Here is a 19428-nt window from a genome sequence, read left to right as displayed (position 1 = left end):
TTGTTTTCAAATAAAATGGGAACCAATAGAGCCCTTTCTTGACTCCTCTGTACTCTGCAATTATTTATTTCTATCTGGTACCCTCTCTACCTTAGGCCGTGCTTCTGCCCTGGATGCGTTTGCAGTGACATCCGCCACCTGAAACCTGACGGACGTGTTACCTTTATAAGCTCTTTATCACACTGGATCCGTCGACTGCTGCTGCCAGCCTGCGTGGGCTCTTTCCGCGGCCCCCTGTTACCTTCTCTCCATCGGACTTCACAGGGCACTTTATCTCACCGGCTCAGCCTGCCCCACTCTCTGCTCAGGTTCCTGAGGTCTAATACCTCGCGTGTCATTCATTTTTCTCTCATATTCACTGAGCCTCTTAAGAAGATCAGCTCGTCTCTGTGATTTAATATCTAGTTCTTAATTTTATACCTAGGAGATAATACTCAAAGAAAATCATTCGTACCTTCTCACTTCTGTTTGAAAGGCACTTGATCCTATCACTGTGACATTGATTTGCTTTTTGAATTTGTTGCCATTTAAAATAAATTAAAATTTTGTCTTAGCTTGTAATCAGATGACAGTAGCAGCATGAATCCACCCAACTTTAAAGATCTAGAGAGAGCCGTTTGCTTGAATAATAGGTCAGCTTAAATAAATGTCACTTTGAGTGAACACAGTAGGGCTGGAACCAGTGTTTCCATGGTTGTGACACTGCTGTTGAAAATTAAAGGGTGTGACCATGAGAGAGATTCCTTTATGGGCACAGTGAGTTCCTGGGAGTGTGTGGCTTTTTAAAAGATTTGATGGCAAGAAGCAGGATATATTTCCTTGGGTGAGTGGCCCCAAAGATGGGATGAATGGCAGGGTGACTTCCTTAGAAGAGGAGTGAGTTCCAGGTCCCTGTTCCCATGGGCTTGAGCTGTTGATATCCTCTGAGGCCATCAGTTCAAATATTGATAAACCTTATTCAAGTCACAGGACTAAACCTTATTGAATTGCCACATGGAAATTAGTTTTCTTGACTAAGAATGAAACCAGACCAGAAATGGACCCAGGTCAGGGATATTGAGAATGTGGCCTTGGATGTAGATATATTTTGCCTATCATGTCTGAGCAAATGATTTTTATTTGAAACCTTATTTTCAAGGAAGATAAGTATATTTGCTGAGGGTTTGGTGAATTAGAAATAGAAGGCATCAATCAAATTAGAGGCAAGACAAACTTATCCAACATGACTTTGGCCAACACAGATTTAGCAGAGTAATATTTTTAGACTTTTAAAATGAAAGAATAGCAATACACTGAAATATACCACAAGTTACATTAACATAAGTATACTGTCTAGCTGCACTTTGCATTGGCCAGCACAAGGTGAAATTCCGTGAGAAATACAGATCAAATGTGAGTCCCACATTCCAAAATTGGGTGGTGGGGAAATAAAGAACACAAGGAACAGCCACAATGGTATGGAATTTGGAAAGTAAATCGTAACTATTCATTCATGGGTAAATTCATCTGACTCCCTGCCTATTTCTGTAGATGCAGAGAGAAATATGACAAACACAGATATTCAAAGACAGTTGAAAATCACAATGAGGTGATTAATGTAAGTGGAGGTAAGTAGAGAAAACAGGCGGATCTATAGAAAGGAGCTTAATCAGGTTCTGGAATCCAAAGAGACAGTGTGTGGAAGTCCAAGGAATGAAATGAATTATATATGCCAGAGAGGCATGAATTATTCTGGGTGAAAGACTCAGCAGATCAGAGGAAACATGGTGCCACAAGGAACTGAAGGCAGGTCCGGATGTTTGGTGAGTAAATTCAGGCGAGAAGAGGAGGAACAGGCACTGTAGCTTGCACTTTTAATTCTGGGGAAAATGAGCCAGAGTTTATGCAACTGCACCACTGCAGTGGGAGACAGTCATGGTAGTGCATCTAAATTACATAGTCAGAGTGTGACCCGTTCAAGTATCTGCAGTGATTCCCCAGAAAGGTGATTTACGGGGTTTGAGTTTATAGTCATATTTGCAAAGAATACTCTGGGTGATACATGCTGTGTCTCTGTGTGTGTGTGTCTCTGTGTGTGTGTACTGATATACCCATACACATATTCATCATTCATAAATTAATTCTTATTATATGTATTATATGATGTATGTATGTATACACATACTTCTTTATTCATTCACAAATGAATATTTATTATATACAAATTATGTGCCAGGAATGGCTCTATTTATTACTGAAGGATTCCGGAATTAAGATAGTCAAAATCCCCCTCATTATGGAGTTTCCATTCTAGTATGAGGTAAATAGAAAAAAATAATTTATCACTAAGTAAATATTATTTCAAATGCTGATAAGTATCATGAAGAAAAGGAGCTAACATTTCTAGGTTGATTTGAAAGATCCAAAGGATCAGACCTGTGAATCTCTAGGGGCTCATGGCATTGGGAACAGCATCCATGATCCTCAGGAAGAAATGTTCTGGGTATAAGGAACAAAAAGGTGAGTGTTGCTGGAGCCTGCGAAAAGCATATGCAAGACAAAGTGGACCACTGGGACTCCACAGAGTTTAGTAGGGACCCAGTCACACAAGGCTTTGTGGGTGTGACTAAAAGAACTGGGTGTGTGGACACGGGCAAGGTGAAGCAATGGAACACAGAATAGAGTGGTCAATTCCACAGTTGAAAAGCAATTCTGTGCCACTGCAGTTACCAAAGTAGGTGTAATAGTTAGTTGTTAAGAGAGGTAACATCTGGCTCCACGAAGTGTCCAGCCAGGAACAGAGCTGCTGTCACTACAACTGTTTATTTGAAGCCAGAGGAAAAGGATCCACCGCTCTGTGTGAAAGGCAGAGAGAGTTTGCCTCCAAAGTGTCTTTCTATTGTAATGTTTTTAGTGAATTGGGGGAAAATAAAGTACACAAATGCTTCCTAGATCCACCATGAGCAGCTTCTGTCCAGTGTGGCTGTGGACACTGTGGGAACAGTGTGCGTACTGAAGATGACGAGGAGTCAGTGTTTCTGCCATTCTGAATGCCTAATTATTTTTAAGCTAGTGGGCTGTGGGCTCTGCTTTGTGATGGCTTTAGGCTAACTAATTCTGTTGTTTTCATTGGTTAACAACAGAAAAATGTAGGATATTTCTACAAAAAAAAAATTGTTTTAAATAAGATAATCAGTCTTTACAACAGGGAAAAAAATCACATTTCCAAATGAAACACCCGATTTTTTCTTTTTCTTGCGTGTTCTCCCCTTCTCCCTCCCTCCCTCGCTCCCTCCCTTCCTTATTTTCAACTTTATATGTTTTTCAGTCTGCTTTTTCAGATTACATATGTGGCCTTCACATCTGTTAGTATGTTCAAAGGGAGCATCATGATATTTCTTTTTCTTTTTTATTAAAAAATTTAAATTATTATTATTAATGCATATTAATTATACAATTTAATGAGCTTCACTGTGACATTTCCATATACAAATATATCATTCTTTGATTATATCCTCCCCTCTTCTCCTTCTGTCCCCTGTTCTTCCCTTTTCTGCCCTTCAATTTTTGGTTCATCTTTCTCTGTTTGTTTCTGCATATGAGAGAACATTAAATATTTGTTGTTCTGGGTCTGGCTCACTTTACTTAACATAATGTCTTTCCTTTCCATCCATTTTCTTGCAAACAGCAGAATTTCCTTCCTCTTAATGGCAGAAGAGTACCCAATTGTGCATATATACTGTCTTTTATTTTTCCATTCACCTGGTGATGGACACCTGGGCTGATTCCCTACTTAGCTAATGTGCATGGTGCCGTGATGAACATGGACATGCAGGTCTCTTTTGCATACGGATTTTATTTCCTTTTGAGACATATCCGGGAAGGTACACCTGGCCTATATGGCAGTTCTCTTTGTGGTTTTGTGAAAGAACCCCCACACTGTTTTCTCCAGTGGCTGCACTAGTTCACATTACAACCAACAGCATGTAAGGCTTCCTTTTCTCTCTACAACCTGGTCAACATTTCTTACTTTTTTTTTTAAAAAAAAATAGTTATTTTAACTGGGATAAAATAGAATCTTAGAGTTTTTTCATATATGTTTTGGACATTTGTACTTCCTCTTTTGGGAATTGTTTTTTGAGATCATTGGATTGTTTGATTTTTCTTGTGAATTTTTTGAGTTCTTTTTATATTCTATACATAAATCATCTTTTAGATAAAGATTCGTCAAAAATTTTCTTCCATTCTGTGAGTTCACTCTGTTTTTATTGTTTCCTTTGCTGGGCACAAGCTTTTTAATTTGATGTAATTCCATTTGTCAATTCTTGCTTTGGGAGACCATTGCTTGTGCCACTATCTTGAAGTATTTTCTTCTAGAATTTTAAAGTTTCAGGTCTTACATTAGGGTCTTTAATCCATTTTGAGTTTATTTTTGTACAGGGTGAGAGACATGGATTAAGTTTCAATCTTCTGCATTTGGATATCCAATTTTCCCCAGCACCATTAATTGAAGAGACTTTCCTTTCTCCAAAGTATTTTTTTTATCTTTGTCAAGAATCAGTTGACTGAAAAATGTGTGAATTTATTTCTAGATCTTCTCTTCTGTTCTATTGACAAAATAGAAAAACAGATACACGTCTCTTTTTTATGTCAGTACATATTGTTCTTGCTACTATAGCTCTGTAGTATGCTTTGAAATCAGGTATATGATGCCTCTAGGATTGATCCTTTTACATAAGATGGATTTCACAATTCAGAGTCTTTCATTTTTCCAAATGAATTTTATAATTTTTCTATTCCTTTGAAGCATGTCATTGGTGTTTTGATGGTGATTGCATTGAGTCTGTAGATTTATTTGTGTTGGATGGACTTTTTAACAATATTAATTCTCCCAATCCATGTACGTGGAAAGTCTTTTCACCTTCTAAAATTTTCCTCAATTTATTTCTTCAGTGTTTTCTAATGTTTATTGTAGGAATTTTTCACATCCTAAGGTATATTTCTCCTAGGTATCTTATTTTTTTGTCTGAGTGTGTGGCTGTTGTGAGTGGGATTGCTTTTCTGATTTCTTTGTCAGAAGCTCAATTCATTATTGTTGTATATAAAATCTGCTGATTTTCATATATTGATTTATATTCTACTGCATTAGTGAGTTTGTTGTAAAAGTCTTTTGGTTGCATGTTTTGGATTGTCTACATATAGAATCATATCATCTGCAAACAGCAATAATTTGACTTCCTTATTTCATATTCTTATGCCTTTTATTTCTTTCTCTTGCCTCATTTTTATGGGTAGAATTTCCACTACTATATTAAATATGAGTGGTAAAAGTGGACATTCTTATCTTGTTTCTAAAGTTAGATGAAATGCTTTCAGTTTCCCCTCTCCCACCTTTAGTACAATATTAGCAATGGGTTTGTCATATAAATCCTCTACTGTCTTGGTTTATGGTTTTTCTATGACTGATTTATTGAGGGATTTTATCAGAAGAAATAGTGTTGTAGTTGTTGTTGTTTTCCTTTGCTATTTTTGTGGTGCTGGAGATTGAACCTGGGGCCTCATGCATGCTAGGTAACTGCTCTAACATTGAGCTACATCCCCAGCCATTTTTGGGGAGATGCACATAGGGTCTGGCTAAGTTGCCCAAGCTGCCCTGGAATTTGCCATCCTCTTGCCTGTGTGCCACTGTACCTGGAAGGATGTTCAATTTTGTCAAAGACTATTCTGCATCTGTTGAGATAATTCTGTTGTTTTTATTTTTGATTCTACTAATGCACTTTTATTATGCTTATTGATTTTGCATATGTTGAACCATCTTTGCATGCATGGAATGGAACCATCTTGGTTATGGTGTATGATCTTTTAATGTGCTGTTGAATTTTGTTTGCAGGTATTTCTCTAATGATTTTTGCATCTATGTTTATCAGGGATATTGGTCTATAATTTCCTTTTGTTTTGTTGTCTTATTGTCAGTATTTGGTAGCAGAGTAAAAGTGGCTTCTTAGAATTTGGAAGGGTTTCTCTCCTTTCTGTTTCATGGAATAGTTTGAGAAGCACTGGTGTTAATTCTTCTTTAAAAGTTAGTGAAATTCAGCAAATAGCCTATCTGGTCCTAGAATTTTCTTTGCTATTAATCTTATTTGTTGTCACTGATCTATTTATGTTTTTTAATTCTCTTTTTTATCTTAATTTTAATAGGTTATGTTTTTTCAAGAAATTAGTCCATTTAGTCTGAATTTTCCAATTTTTAATAGATTTTTTCAAAATATTTCCTAATGATCATTTAGATTTTAGTGGTATCTGTGTAATATCACCTTTGTCATCTCTAATTTTATTTATTTGTGTATTTTCTCTCTTTCTTTTGATTGGTGTAGTTTAAGTTTTGTTAATTTTGTTTATCTTTTCAAAGAACCTTTGAAAAGGTTTTAGTTTCATTAATCCTTCATGTTGCTTTTAGTATCCATTTTGTTTATTTCTGCTCTGATCTTTATTCTTTCTTTCTTTTCTTCTATTAACTTTGCATTTGGCTTCTATTTGTTTTTCTAAGACTTTGAGATATATTGTTATTTGAGATGTCTCTATTTTTCGAGGGAGATGTTCATTGCTATGAAATTTCCTCAATATTCTTCTGTGTCCCAGTTGTATTGGTATCTTGTATTTACATTGTTCCTTGATTAAAAATAATGGTTAAATTTCTTCCCAGATTTTCTCTACTACCCACTGTTTCTTCAAAATGTGTTGTTGATTCTCTATGTGTTTGTGTTATTTCTGCAGTTTCTTTTACTGTCAATTTTTTGCTTCATTCTGTTTTGAGCAGATAAGATGTCAGAAATCATTTTAAAATTTTTTTTAATTGTTAAGACTTGCTTTGTGGACTAATATATGGTACATTTGGGGAAAAGTTTCATATACTTATGAAAAGAATGTATTCAATAGCTATTGGATAGATTGTTCTGTAAAACGTCTGTGAAGTCCATTTGATCTATTGGTGAGATAGGCTGTTTATCATTATTATTGTATTAGGGTCTATCTCACCCTATGTCTAGTAGTACTTTTGTTGTTTTTAAATTGAGTACTCTGACATTCAGTGCGTATATATTATAAGCATTATATCTTCTTAATGTATTGGTCCTGCAATCCTTGTCTCTTACAACTGGCTTTGTCTTAAAGTCTATTTTGTTGGATATATAACTGTTCTTGCTTGCTTTCAGGCTCACATGATTGGAATGTTTCTTTCTCCATCCTTTCACTTTCAGTCTCGGTGTATCTTTGCAGCTGAGGTGAGTTTCTTGTATACAGCATATTGTTGAGTCTTGCTTTTTAATTTATTTAGTCAGTCTGTGTTTTTTGATTGTAGAATTAAGACTATGTTCAGAGTTGTTATGGAAAGATACAAGCTTATTCCTGTTGCTTTATTGATTTTTCTTCTGTTTTTATTTTACTATTCCCTGTCTGTTTCTTCCTTTCTTATTCATCTTAGAAGTTTGATGGTTTACTGCATTGATGTCTGATTCTCCTGTTTCTCATTAGCATGTCTACTCTTCCAGAGGAATTTGTTATTTCACATGCTTTCATAATTATGTTTGTCTTTCTGTTTCGTCTGAGGGTAGAATTGACTTAAACATCTATAATGTTGGTATAGTGGTTGTGAATTCCTTAAGTTTATGTTTCTCTTCAATTCTAAAAGATATCCTTGCTGGGTATAATAATAATAATTTTGGCAGACAGTATATTCATTCATGATTTAAAATAAACCATTCTTTGCCCTCCTGGACCTTAGAATTTTTTGTGAACAATCTGCTGTTAGTCTAACGAGTTTACCTTTAAATGTAAATTGGTACTTCTCTCACGAAACATTTCATATTCTTTCTTGTTCTATGCTTTTGACAATTTAATTATAATATATCATGGAGAGGCTCTCTTCCGGTCCTGTCTCTTGGGGATTCTAAATGCATCCTGTACTTGGATGTCCGTGTCTTTCTCAAGATTTGGGAAATTTCCCACCATCATTTCACTGAAGATGCTTCCTATGCCCTCACCATATAGTTCTTCTCCCTCCAGTACACGGTCGTGTGGACATTCCATCTCTTATGATTCACAATAATTTTTCCTTGTTCACATTGGTCAGAGAAAGAAAAATGGGACATTTCACACACACACACACACACACACACACACACACACACACCATTTTATACAGAACAATCAGACTCTCTAACAGAAAAAAAATCAGAATTTTCACATTTCTAAATAAAACAGCAGAGTTTTTCTTCTTCCTTTCCTCCCGTCCTTCCTTTTTTTCCTATACATTTTCTATCTGCTTTTTCGGATTTACTTATGATCTTCATATCTGTTAGTAAGTTCAAGAAGGAACATCATAATCTAAGATTACATTTGTCATATATCTAATAAGATAGCGTTTAGCCAATTACATAGAAGTCATATTTTGGTGTCATTGCATGGGTTGGCCGTAGATGATTATTTCAAGTAATGGGTATAAGGGTGAAGGATTAGCTCCTGGAGCATCTCCTAAGAATAAGCTTCAATACCTTCCCATTGATGGTAGGACACAGACAGTAGTTTTCCTCTGGGTTTCCATAAAACTTCATGCTCTTGACCCCATAGCTTTTCAAGCACATCTTCTCACAAAAAAATATGGAAACTAACAATTATAGATTAGATAAATTTCTAATTTCAAAAAAATACATGAGCATTTGTGTGTATTTATTTTAAGTATCTAACCTATCTTTCTCAGTTCAGTAAAGAATGGAACTGGACATAAGAAAGACCCCTTTACCTGGGGACTTTAAAAAGACACTTGCCAATTCTTTACTATGGTATTGTGAAAAGTTAGTTTTCCCACTTAAATATATTATTTCACATAGAGTACCATTTATTTAGGAAGCACTGCATTCTGACATGATATAAGATAGCTTCTATGTAAGAAATAGTATTCTTAAGAATTTCATGGACAGAAGAATTTCTTTAGGACCAATTTTGCTTGTGTTTCAGAATTCACTTTGTTTTACATTAGCCTGTGTCCATTTAGTACAGGATGAAAGTAGAATTCTTTTGCCAGATTTTAAAGCATTTATCATCACTAATAGAGCAACACAGAGAATTTTGTGAATTAGTGAAATAATTGAACAAATGATGGATTTTTTTCTCTATACTTCACTGCCCCCCAGCATTATTGAGGTACAATTAGCAAGTAAAATTTGTATGTATTTTAGGTATGTAACTTGCTATCTTGATACACATATGCTTCCTTGAAATGATCACCACAATCTAGCTAATACATTAGTGCTTTGAGCTGGCCTGTAATATTACATTAGAAGTGTAAACAAAGGGCTTCCGACTTTGTCAAAGCATACTTTGTATTTTCTTTTACGGGCTGACAGTGTTCCAGGGAGAACTCTTAGAATAAGTCAAAGTGTAATATTACTTTAAAGTTGCAAAGTTCTTCTTGTGCATTGAAATACTCTAAAAAAGGATCTTCCTGGTTAAAATTAATAAAACAAAAGCAAATAAAACCTGAAATAATAAAGTAAAGCAAAGAACTAGAGGTTGATCTTTTTATAGGACTAATCAATAAAAAATTGGCATAATTTAAATATCTTCCTGGATTTCTCAACCTTGACACTATGATTTCAGTTTTTTATGTTTTCTTAAAATAGCACCGATTGCTTTGATGCCTTAGCACTATGTTCTATCATCTGTATGTTTTACTTTTTGGTGTTTGGAATTTCTTTAATTATAGTATAAAAGAGGGTAGAGGGAGTATCTTTTGCATAATATACAGCATGACAATATGAATCAATTATGGAAAACAGCTATAAATAATTCAAAAAAATTTTTTTGAACAGTTGGGTCTTGGATATCATTTTCAATGTCCTTGAGAAAGAGTTTCCAAATGGATTTTCATCACTATAAAGTGAATAAGAGCCTTCATTTGCCCATAAAAGTCTTTGTGGAAAATTTCGGCTTCAAGAATTAAATATGAAGAAAGTTGTATAGACTTATGTTCCCTGTGCTAAAATTATGTTAGAAATGAAAGTGCCTGAAAACAGAGATAAAGCAATGCAAATTGGTCTTTGCATGTCATTAACCTGACATCTTCAATGTGCTTTGCTCAATTTCAATATTTAATAAGTGTCCAATTTCTTAAGTATGAATAAAAATTAGAAACAATAACAAGTAAGTTACTTTTCAATAAATAGACATATCTTCACTGATTTAAGAACAGTAATTGGGTGTAGCACATTAACTGAATAGCCTAGAGCAATTTTATAATAATCTTCTAAGAGCTTAGGAAAAAAAAAATCAACCCTTTATTACTTTTAACACACTGCAGTTACTGCTTCTCTTAATTCATTTTAGTGAGCTGTCAATAAATTTCACTCCATTAGATGCAGCATTTAATTAGCTCCAGGTTATGTGATTTCTAAGTTTGGGGCTATTCCATGTGTCTATCTAGTAAATGTTACCAGTAGAGACATAAATATAGTTAATCTATAGTCAGTAATAGACTATTATTTTTCATTTCTGGGATATCACACTTTCAAAACTGCTGTTTCTGATTATTTTCTGAACTCTTTTACTATGTTATGTGTGAACAGGACTGGGTACAAAATGTGTGGTTCCTAATGCAAAATGAAATCCTGGAGCTTTCATTAGAATTACTAAGAAGTTTTAAAATGGCAACAGTAGGATCAGGGTGGAGCTCTTTTGAGGGAGACTGCTGCAGAGGTCACGTGTTCATGAGGTCAGTCTTGTGTGACAGTATAATGTATGTTATACCTGAAAAATCTGTCAATCTGTGGCATGTTAAAATTATATCCTTAATAAGAACTACTGCTATATAAATACAGGTGATCAGAAATCAACCCACTATCTATAAAGGCAGGAATTTTGTATTGTTGTTGTTTTTTTTTTTTTTCCAGCAAAAGTGGTTCAAGTTTATGATGTAACCAGAACAGTCCTTAGAAAAAGATATAAACTACCCTTCAATCGAGTGTTTGCTTTGAAGATCTATATCTCAGAGTGGATAACAATACTAGGTGTAATCTTTTGAATTTCTACATCCTATTGTGAATCAAGAGACTGTTAAGATAATCAAGCTTTTCTTTGGAGTTAATGTGGTGTGAAATGCTGGTTGTCTTCTCCATTCTTCTGTCCATGTTCCATATCAAAACACTGGCAGAGTGATTTGCTCAAAAGCTATACTTATATCCTCCTTGAAGAGGAGTGAGTTTTAATAAAATGACGCCATTGCTTTTCTCCATGGCTGTGGCAACTGTGATGGCAGAAGTGTTCTGTAAGATTCATATGGCCACCGTGTGCATGGTAGACACACACAGCTTATGTCAGAGCAAGTAGACAAAATAATCCCACCTCCTCCATGGCTTTAAAGAGCTTCCAAACCAGCACCAGATGCCTGTGTGAATAAGCAACCCCCTCGGTTGGATCTATGCAACCATGTCTATCAGTTGCAGCATAATTTCAGCTGATACAAGAGCTAACATTTCTTTCATTTTTATTTTTTTAACAAGATGTATTTTATTGTATCCTACTGTAGTGAAAATGAGTTAATTTAAGGCATCTATATATTAACATAGAGCAGAGAAAAATTATCCAAAATCAAATAAGCAAAACAACTTCATTTTGTTAAAATAGTATTTAAATCTGGCTACGTGTGTGTGTGTCTCTGTGTATATCTCTCTGTGTGTGTGTGTGTGTGTATGTGTGTGTGTTGCTATATTGTGCAGGAGATTAGATATTTTATTTTGTTTTGCATTTGTTTTATGTTTTTATGCTAAACTGTCTTATTTTCTTGGTTTCTTGTAACCAGTTACAAATTTTCCTTAGTTTTCATGCATTCATCTAAGCAGTGAGCCAAAATTATGATGTAAAAATGAATCAGGTACAATATTTTCCCTTAAGTAATTTAAAGTGCAATCCTAAAAATATAAGAACCAAAATAGAAGGGAAAATTATATGGGTCTCCACTAAGGCAAATGGCTTACTTTCTAAGAAAACCAGGAGGGCTGGCAAACATCAGCTCAGAGAAATACCTTGAATATTCCTGAAATCTAATAGCCTTAATCCTACCATTAAATAAATAAAAAATCTTGTTTTTTGACTTTCCCCCATATTTATAAGTTAAAAAAAATTTACATTAAATCTATAAACTCTTCCCCTTGTTTTAGTCATCATTTTCATCACTGTGCCCAAAAGACCAGACAAGAAAACACAGAGGAGGGAAAGTTTATTTTGGTTCATGGTTTTAGAGGTCTCAGTGCATAGATGGCTGACTCCATAGCACTGGGCCCACGTGAAGAGCCCATCATGGTGGAAGAGCCCAGCAGAGGAAAGCTGCTCTGGCAGAGTGATCAAGAAACAGAGAGAGCGAGTGACCTCTGCTTCCCAGGGACAGTATGTGAATTCCAAAGGCACCCTCCCAGAGCCCTACTTCCTCCTGCCACACCCTTCTGCCATGATGCTCTGCCTCACCTTGGACCCAGGGCTATGGATTCAGCCAGCTACACACACATAGTCCTGGGATCCAGTTGCATATAGCTTAACACTAACAAAAATTTCATGACTCAGTTTTTTGAAAAACAGAACAAAACTAAAAAAAAAAAAACTCTCTGATATAGTTCTGAGTACTAATAGGGAACATGAAATCTCCACACTCCCACTACTGCCAGCTCCACTTTACCTGCTGATCTTGAGCCTCAGGGTAGTTTATGCCGTGGTGTGTGAGTGAAGGTGAGTGAGCTCTGGGTTTCTTTGGAGTTACATGGAAAACACCAACACTGGCATACGGGAGCCTTGAGACAGAGGATGGAGTGCCCTGGGAAATTTATGGTTCTCAGAATTACAGAATCTGTGGTGACATGGCCTTGTCCAAGGATACCTGGTTTCTCTTGGCACAAAGCCATGAAGAGTAGAGCCAAGCTCTACCAGACCCAAAGGGTGGGTAGTTTAGGTAGTATAGAGAGGGAGTTTCTACAAATCCAGCAACCTGCTTTTTACTCATTAGCAGCCTATAAGTGAAGAGATCATTCTCTTTTGCCAGCCTCTGTAGCACTGCTGTGGATTGAGAATGAAAACTTCATCCTCGTGAGCTGAGCCACATGAGTTTCAGCCAATCTAAACTGGACATCAATCAGAGAGCGTGAACAGTCTGCAGAGAATGCCATTATCTATCAAACATAGCTAGTTGCTACATGTGATAGTTAAATACACCGACAAGGGTACATTGGGAAATAAAGTACTACACCAAAACTAAATTTAGATAAAATAAACTTACAATGAAAAATATGATTTGTCAAGTAAACTGCATAATAGATCATTTATATGTAGGATATTCAGTTGAGGTCTGATCATTGGTATGGAAAATTATGTGTAAGAAATATCTCAAAGACCAGAATATGGAGGTAAAAACTCATGAAAGAATGGAAAAGATGTAGAAGATAGATTCTGATGAACTAACTAATAAGTGATTTACAGTTTCCAAGAACAGCAGGAATTAATGTAAAGTGATAATTAAAGAAACAATAGAAGAAAATCTTACTGAGGAAATGGAAGAACTTAGACTCAATTGACTATGCTTACCAACTTTTCTACTAGACTGAACAGAAATGGGTTCCAATTAGATATAATATACTAAATTTCCTGAATTCTAGTGAGAACTAATATTGAGCTGCAAAAGAAACACTAAAATATAACAGGTTGGCATCAGACTTCTCATTTTCTACCTTCTAGAAAGAAGAATACCAAGAAGAGTGTTTATGATCTGCTAAAACCGAAGGTCTGTGCCGCAGTCCAGCTGCAGCAAAATAACTGGGGGGTGATGAACAACTTGTGTAGATTGATACAGCAGGAGTGGAAGCGTTTATTGTAGGACAGGAGCGGTATTTATATATTCCACACAGCTTATCTAATTAACATAAACTAGATACAGCAGTCAACCAATAAGAAATCTTCACACTTAATGGCTCACTTTTGTTACTTCATAAACCACTCCCTCTGGCGCCATCCAGACTTGTTTACAGACTCTAACATTTGCCAGGCACCATCTTGACTTGTTTACAGACTCGAACAGGTCTCTAATCAGAATTCAGATAAGCTTACTTGCCAGTAAAACAATTAAAACTCAGAAAAAGACATGTATAAATCATCTGAATAAAATATTAAAGAAAGAGACTTTGTACCCACTAAAACCTGCAAAATGAAAAAGATAACACAGGGTAAGTAATTAATCTTTCTCTCTCGTCCTCTTCTAATAATTAAGTTTAAATAAACAGGATACATTAAAAATATGCAATATTTGTCTCAATAGCTCTTATAAGGAGCCTTGTAGCAAAGCTGACATAAAATAAGAGACCTGTCAACACAGGCATGTGCCTAAAAATGTAAAGTGATATTGCCCAAACTATGCTTTGGAAACGGCTTCCAGGTTGGGAAGGAGGGTAAAAATCACCCTGCCTTTTATTTAGGGCTGAAACTTAGACAAAGGCACAAAAGATAAACAATAGTCTAAAATTTTATTATGTGGCAAGAAAGACAAAAATAGCTTAAACTGCTATACTGATGAAAGAAATAATATTTTTTTTCATTTAATGGCTCATTTTAAAACATGACTTTCATTATTTGGTGCAAAACATTTAAAAATCACGGTACAAATTCATACTTTAGAAAAACAGAATGAATACCAGTAATATAAGTGAAAAAAGGGAAAATATAAAGTGTGAACATCAATGTAAAGTAAATAAATAAGAAACACAAAATGAAGATATAAAAATAAATTCAGATGGATATAAATATACCTCATTGTATAAAATAATTTTTATTACTGTTTAAATGTTTCACATTAAGCAATTTATCAAGTTTATCTGTAATCTGCAAGCAGCTACAAATGTTTATGGAATTAGAATAGAATCAGAAAGTGTACCTTATTTGATATTATAGTAAATATTCTAATGATTTATCATCAACATATTCATGTGTACATATATGCCAATTATTCTATTTTAAAATTTTGATTTATGAACTGTAATTATTCAAAGTGATTGCCATCATATTATCACTGAAAAGATGTAAATGACTTTATGGTGGACTTCAGAGAAAGTCCCTTATTAACACTAACAGTACGAAGTGGTTTGAGTAAAACTAGACATGGGTTTAATCTTACTAAAGCATGTGATAAAATAAATTTTAAAAATACATTAAACAAATTTTATTTAAGGTATATTAGTTTGAGAAAATGCACAATAGAAATTTATTGTTCATGTTAAAAGGAATTAATCTTTTTCAGTTTTAGGAAAATATGTATATAGAAGTCCAGTAGTAGTTAAGTTAGCACCTCTTTATGATATAAAGCAATTTCTTCAAGTTTAGAAACACTTGGATATAAACATAGGACAGGGTTTGAATCAGTTTTCCTCTACCTTGAGGTTAAATTATAAAACTTTGAAAATCTGTTGGAAAACACTTTGATATTAATATTTACATGTATCTTGAAAATGCTTACTGGGAGAATAAAAACCAACCAACCAAATTGTGTCACAAAAGAAATAGAAAAATGTAAAAGAAACATTCTCAGAATGGAGTCAGAAGCCTAGGATTTGGAATTCCCATTGAGTTGAGGATGTTGAACAATTCGACTTCATTTGAATATGAAAGAGAACATAAGGTCTTTTTCTATCTACTCATTTTATTTTTTTATTCAGATATGTAAACACATTTTAAATGAACTTTTTATTTAAAAATTGTTTGCTTAATTTTTATAAATTTATTTATTTACTTTAATTAGGTATACATGACAGCAGAATGCATTTTGATTCATTGTACACAATTGTAGCACTACTTTTCATTTCTCTGATTGTACACCATGTAGCTTTGCACCATATGTGCAGTCATACATGTACCTAGGGTAACCATGTCCATCACATCCCATCATCTTTCCTACCCCATATCCCCTCCCTTTCCTTCCCTTCCCTTCCCTTTACCCAAAGTTCCTCCATTTTTCCCATGCCCACCCCACTATGGATCAGTATCCACTTATCAGAGATAACATTCAGCCTTTGGTTTTTTGGGATTGGCTTACTTCACTCAGCATGATATTCTCCACCTCTCTCCATTTACCTGCAAATGCCATAATTTTTACTCTCTTTTAATACTGACTAATATTCCATTGTGTATATATACCACAGTTTCTTATCCATTCACCTATTGAAGGGAATCTAGGTTGCTTGTACAGTTTAGCTATTGTGAATTTAGCTGCTATAAACATTGATGTGGCTGCATTACTATAGCATGTGGATTTTAAGTCCTTTGAGTGTAGATTAAGGAGTGGGATAGCTGAGTCAAATGGTGATTTTATTCCAAGTTTCTAAGGAATCTCCATATTGCTCTCCAGAGTGGTCGCACCAATTTGCAGTCTCACCAGCAATGTATGAGTGTGCCTTTTCCCCTACATCCTCATCAACACTTACTATTGTTTGTATTCTTGTTGACTGCCATTCTGACTGGCATGAGATGAAATCTTGTAGTAGTTTTGATTTGCATTTCTCTAATTGCTAGAGATATTGAACATTTTTTCATATGTTTGTTGATCGGTTATATATCTTCTTCTGAGAAGTGTCTGTTCAGCTCCTTAGCCAATTTATTGATTGGTTTGTTTTGGTGTTAAGTTTATTGAGTTCTTTATTATACCTTGGAGATTAGTGCTCTATTTGACATGTGTGTGGCAAAAATTTGCTCCCAAAATGTAGGCTCTCTTTTCACCTCATTGATTGTTTCTTTTGCTGAGAAGAAGATTTTTCAGTTTGAATCCATCCCATTTATTGATTCTTGATTTTATTTCTTGCGCTTTAAGAATTCTTGTTAAGGAAGTTGGAGCCTAATCTGATGTGATGAATATTTGGGTCTACTTTTTCCTCTGTTAGGCACAGGGTCTCTGGTCTAATTTCTAGGTCCTTGATCCACTTTGAGTTGAGTTTTGCATAGTAAGAGTTAGGGGTTTGTTTCATTTTGCTTCACATGGGTTTCCAGTTTTCCCAGCACCATTTGTTGAAGAGGTTATCTTTTCTCCAATGTATGTTTTTGGTTCCTTTGTCTAGTATGAGATAACTGTATTTATGTGAGTTTTTCTTTGTGCTTTCTATTCTGTACCATTGTTCTTCATGTCTATTTTGGTGCCAATACCATGTCATTTTTGTTACTATAGCTTTGTATTATAAAGTCTGGTATTGTGATTCCTCCTGCTTCACTCTTCTTGCTAAAGATTGCTTTGGCTATTCTGGATCTCTTATTTTTCCATATGAATTTCATGACTGCTTTTTCTATTTCTATAAGGAATAACATTGGGATTTTAATTTGGATCTCATTAAATCTGTACATGCTTTGGGTAGTATGACCATTTTGACAATATTAATTTTGCCTATCCAAGGGCATGGGAGATCTCTCCATCTTGTAAGGTCTTCTTCAATTTCTTTTCTTAGTGTTCTGTAATTTTCATTGTAGAAGTCTTTTACCTCTTTTGTTAAATTGATTTCCAAGTATTTTAATTTTTTTCAGGTTATTGTGAATGGAGTAGTTTTCCTAATTTTTTTTCAGAGGATTTATCACTGATGCATAGAAATGCATTTGATGTATGGATATTGATTTTTATATCCTGCTACTTTGCTAAATTTATTCATTAATTCTTGGAGTTTTCTGATAGAGTTTTTTGGATCCTCTAAGTATAGAATTATGTTATTAGGAAACAATGATAGTTTGAGTTCTTCTTTTCTTATCTGTATTCCTTCAATTTCTTTTGTCTGTGTTATGGCTCTGGCAAGAATTTCAAGGACTATGTTGAATAGAAGTGGTGAAAGAGGGCATCCCTGTCTTGTTCCAGTTTTTAGAGGGAATGCTTCCAATTTTTCTCTATTTAGAATGATGTTGGCCTTGGGTTTAGTATAGATAACGTTTTACGATGTTGAGGTATATTCCCACTATTCCTAGTTTTTCTCATGTTTTGAACATGAAAGCATGCTGTATTTTGTCAAATGCTTTCTCTGCTTCAATTGATATAATCATATTATATTTTTTGATTTCCATATGTTGAATCAATCTTGCATCCCTGGAATAAAACTCACTTGATCATGGTGCACTATATTTTAAATATGTTTTGTATGCAATTTGATAGAATTTTTATGAGAATTTTTGTATCAATGTTCATCATGGATACTGGTCTGAAATTTTCTTTCCTTGATGTGTCTCTGCCTGGTTTTGGTATCAGGATGATAGAGCTTCATAGAATGAGTTTGGAAGGGTTCCCTTCTATTTCTATTTCTACCTTATGGAATAATTTGAGGAGTATTTGTATTAATTCTTCCTTGTAAGTCTTGTAGAACTCAGCTGTGAATCCATCTAGTCCTGGGATTTTCTTGGTTGGTAGACTTTTGATGGTGTCTTTTATTTCCTTGCTTGAAATTGACCTGTTTAAATTGTATATGTCCTCCTGGTTCTGTTTGGGTTGGTCATCTGCCTCTAGAAATTTGTTGGTGTCTTTGAGGTTTTCTATTTTACTGGAATATAAATTTTCAAAATAGTTTTGCTCCTTATCTCTTTGTTGGTGTGATCAGTGTTTGCCTGTATTTATTTCTTCTCTTACCTTTTTGTTAGAGTGATTCAATTTTTGCCTGTATTTTCTCACTTAGGTCATTCTTTAATTTGTACATCATTTTAATTATGTACATTCTGAACTTGTTCTCTGACATTTCATCAACTTCTCTGTCCATGGATTCTATTACTGTAGTATCTTCATTTTGGGGGGACACTTTCCTCCCTTCCTTTTTCGTTTTGTCTATGTGTCTTCTTTTCTTTCAGTGCAGATCTGAGGTATTACAGTCTCTACCCTATAATCTTGTAGTGTCCCTGTGGATTACCTATAACTCACTTTGGTCTCGGGTTTCTTAGTTCCCAGCCAGTGTCTCCCAATAAATGCTACTGCAAATAAAGGTGGTGGTGGCAATAGCAGAGGTAACTCAAGAGAGCAGTGGGGGTGTCCCAATATGACTGCAGCCAGTTTCAGAATTGAGTGAAAGGGTGGGTTGCCTGTTCAGAGATGCAGCTGCCTCCAGGCCTTGTCTGTTGTCCTAAGGTGGAGGCTACTGTGTGGGGAGGGCTATGGTGACAGCTGCAGTGTCCCACAATGGAGATGGGCTAGACCTGGCTCTGCTGTGGGTCAGCAGGGTGGTCCTGGGCCAGGGTATGGGCTGCAGGGTGGGTCTACCAATTGGCAGGGTGGTCCTGGGTCTAATCTTGGCCTTGGCTCTGGCACTGGTTGGTGGGGGTAGTCTGTTTGCTTATTAATTCAAATACTTTCTACATATTTTTAATATTTTTACATTTTTATAGAGTTCAAGACTAATAATATGGCAGGGATATTTTGTT

Source organism: Callospermophilus lateralis, chromosome 8 (genome assembly GCF_048772815.1).
Source record: "Callospermophilus lateralis isolate mCalLat2 chromosome 8, mCalLat2.hap1, whole genome shotgun sequence".
NCBI classification, from domain to species: domain Eukaryota; kingdom Metazoa; phylum Chordata; class Mammalia; order Rodentia; family Sciuridae; genus Callospermophilus; species Callospermophilus lateralis.
The sequence above is the reverse complement of the archived record's forward strand: the minus strand, read 5'-3'. Positions refer to the sequence as shown.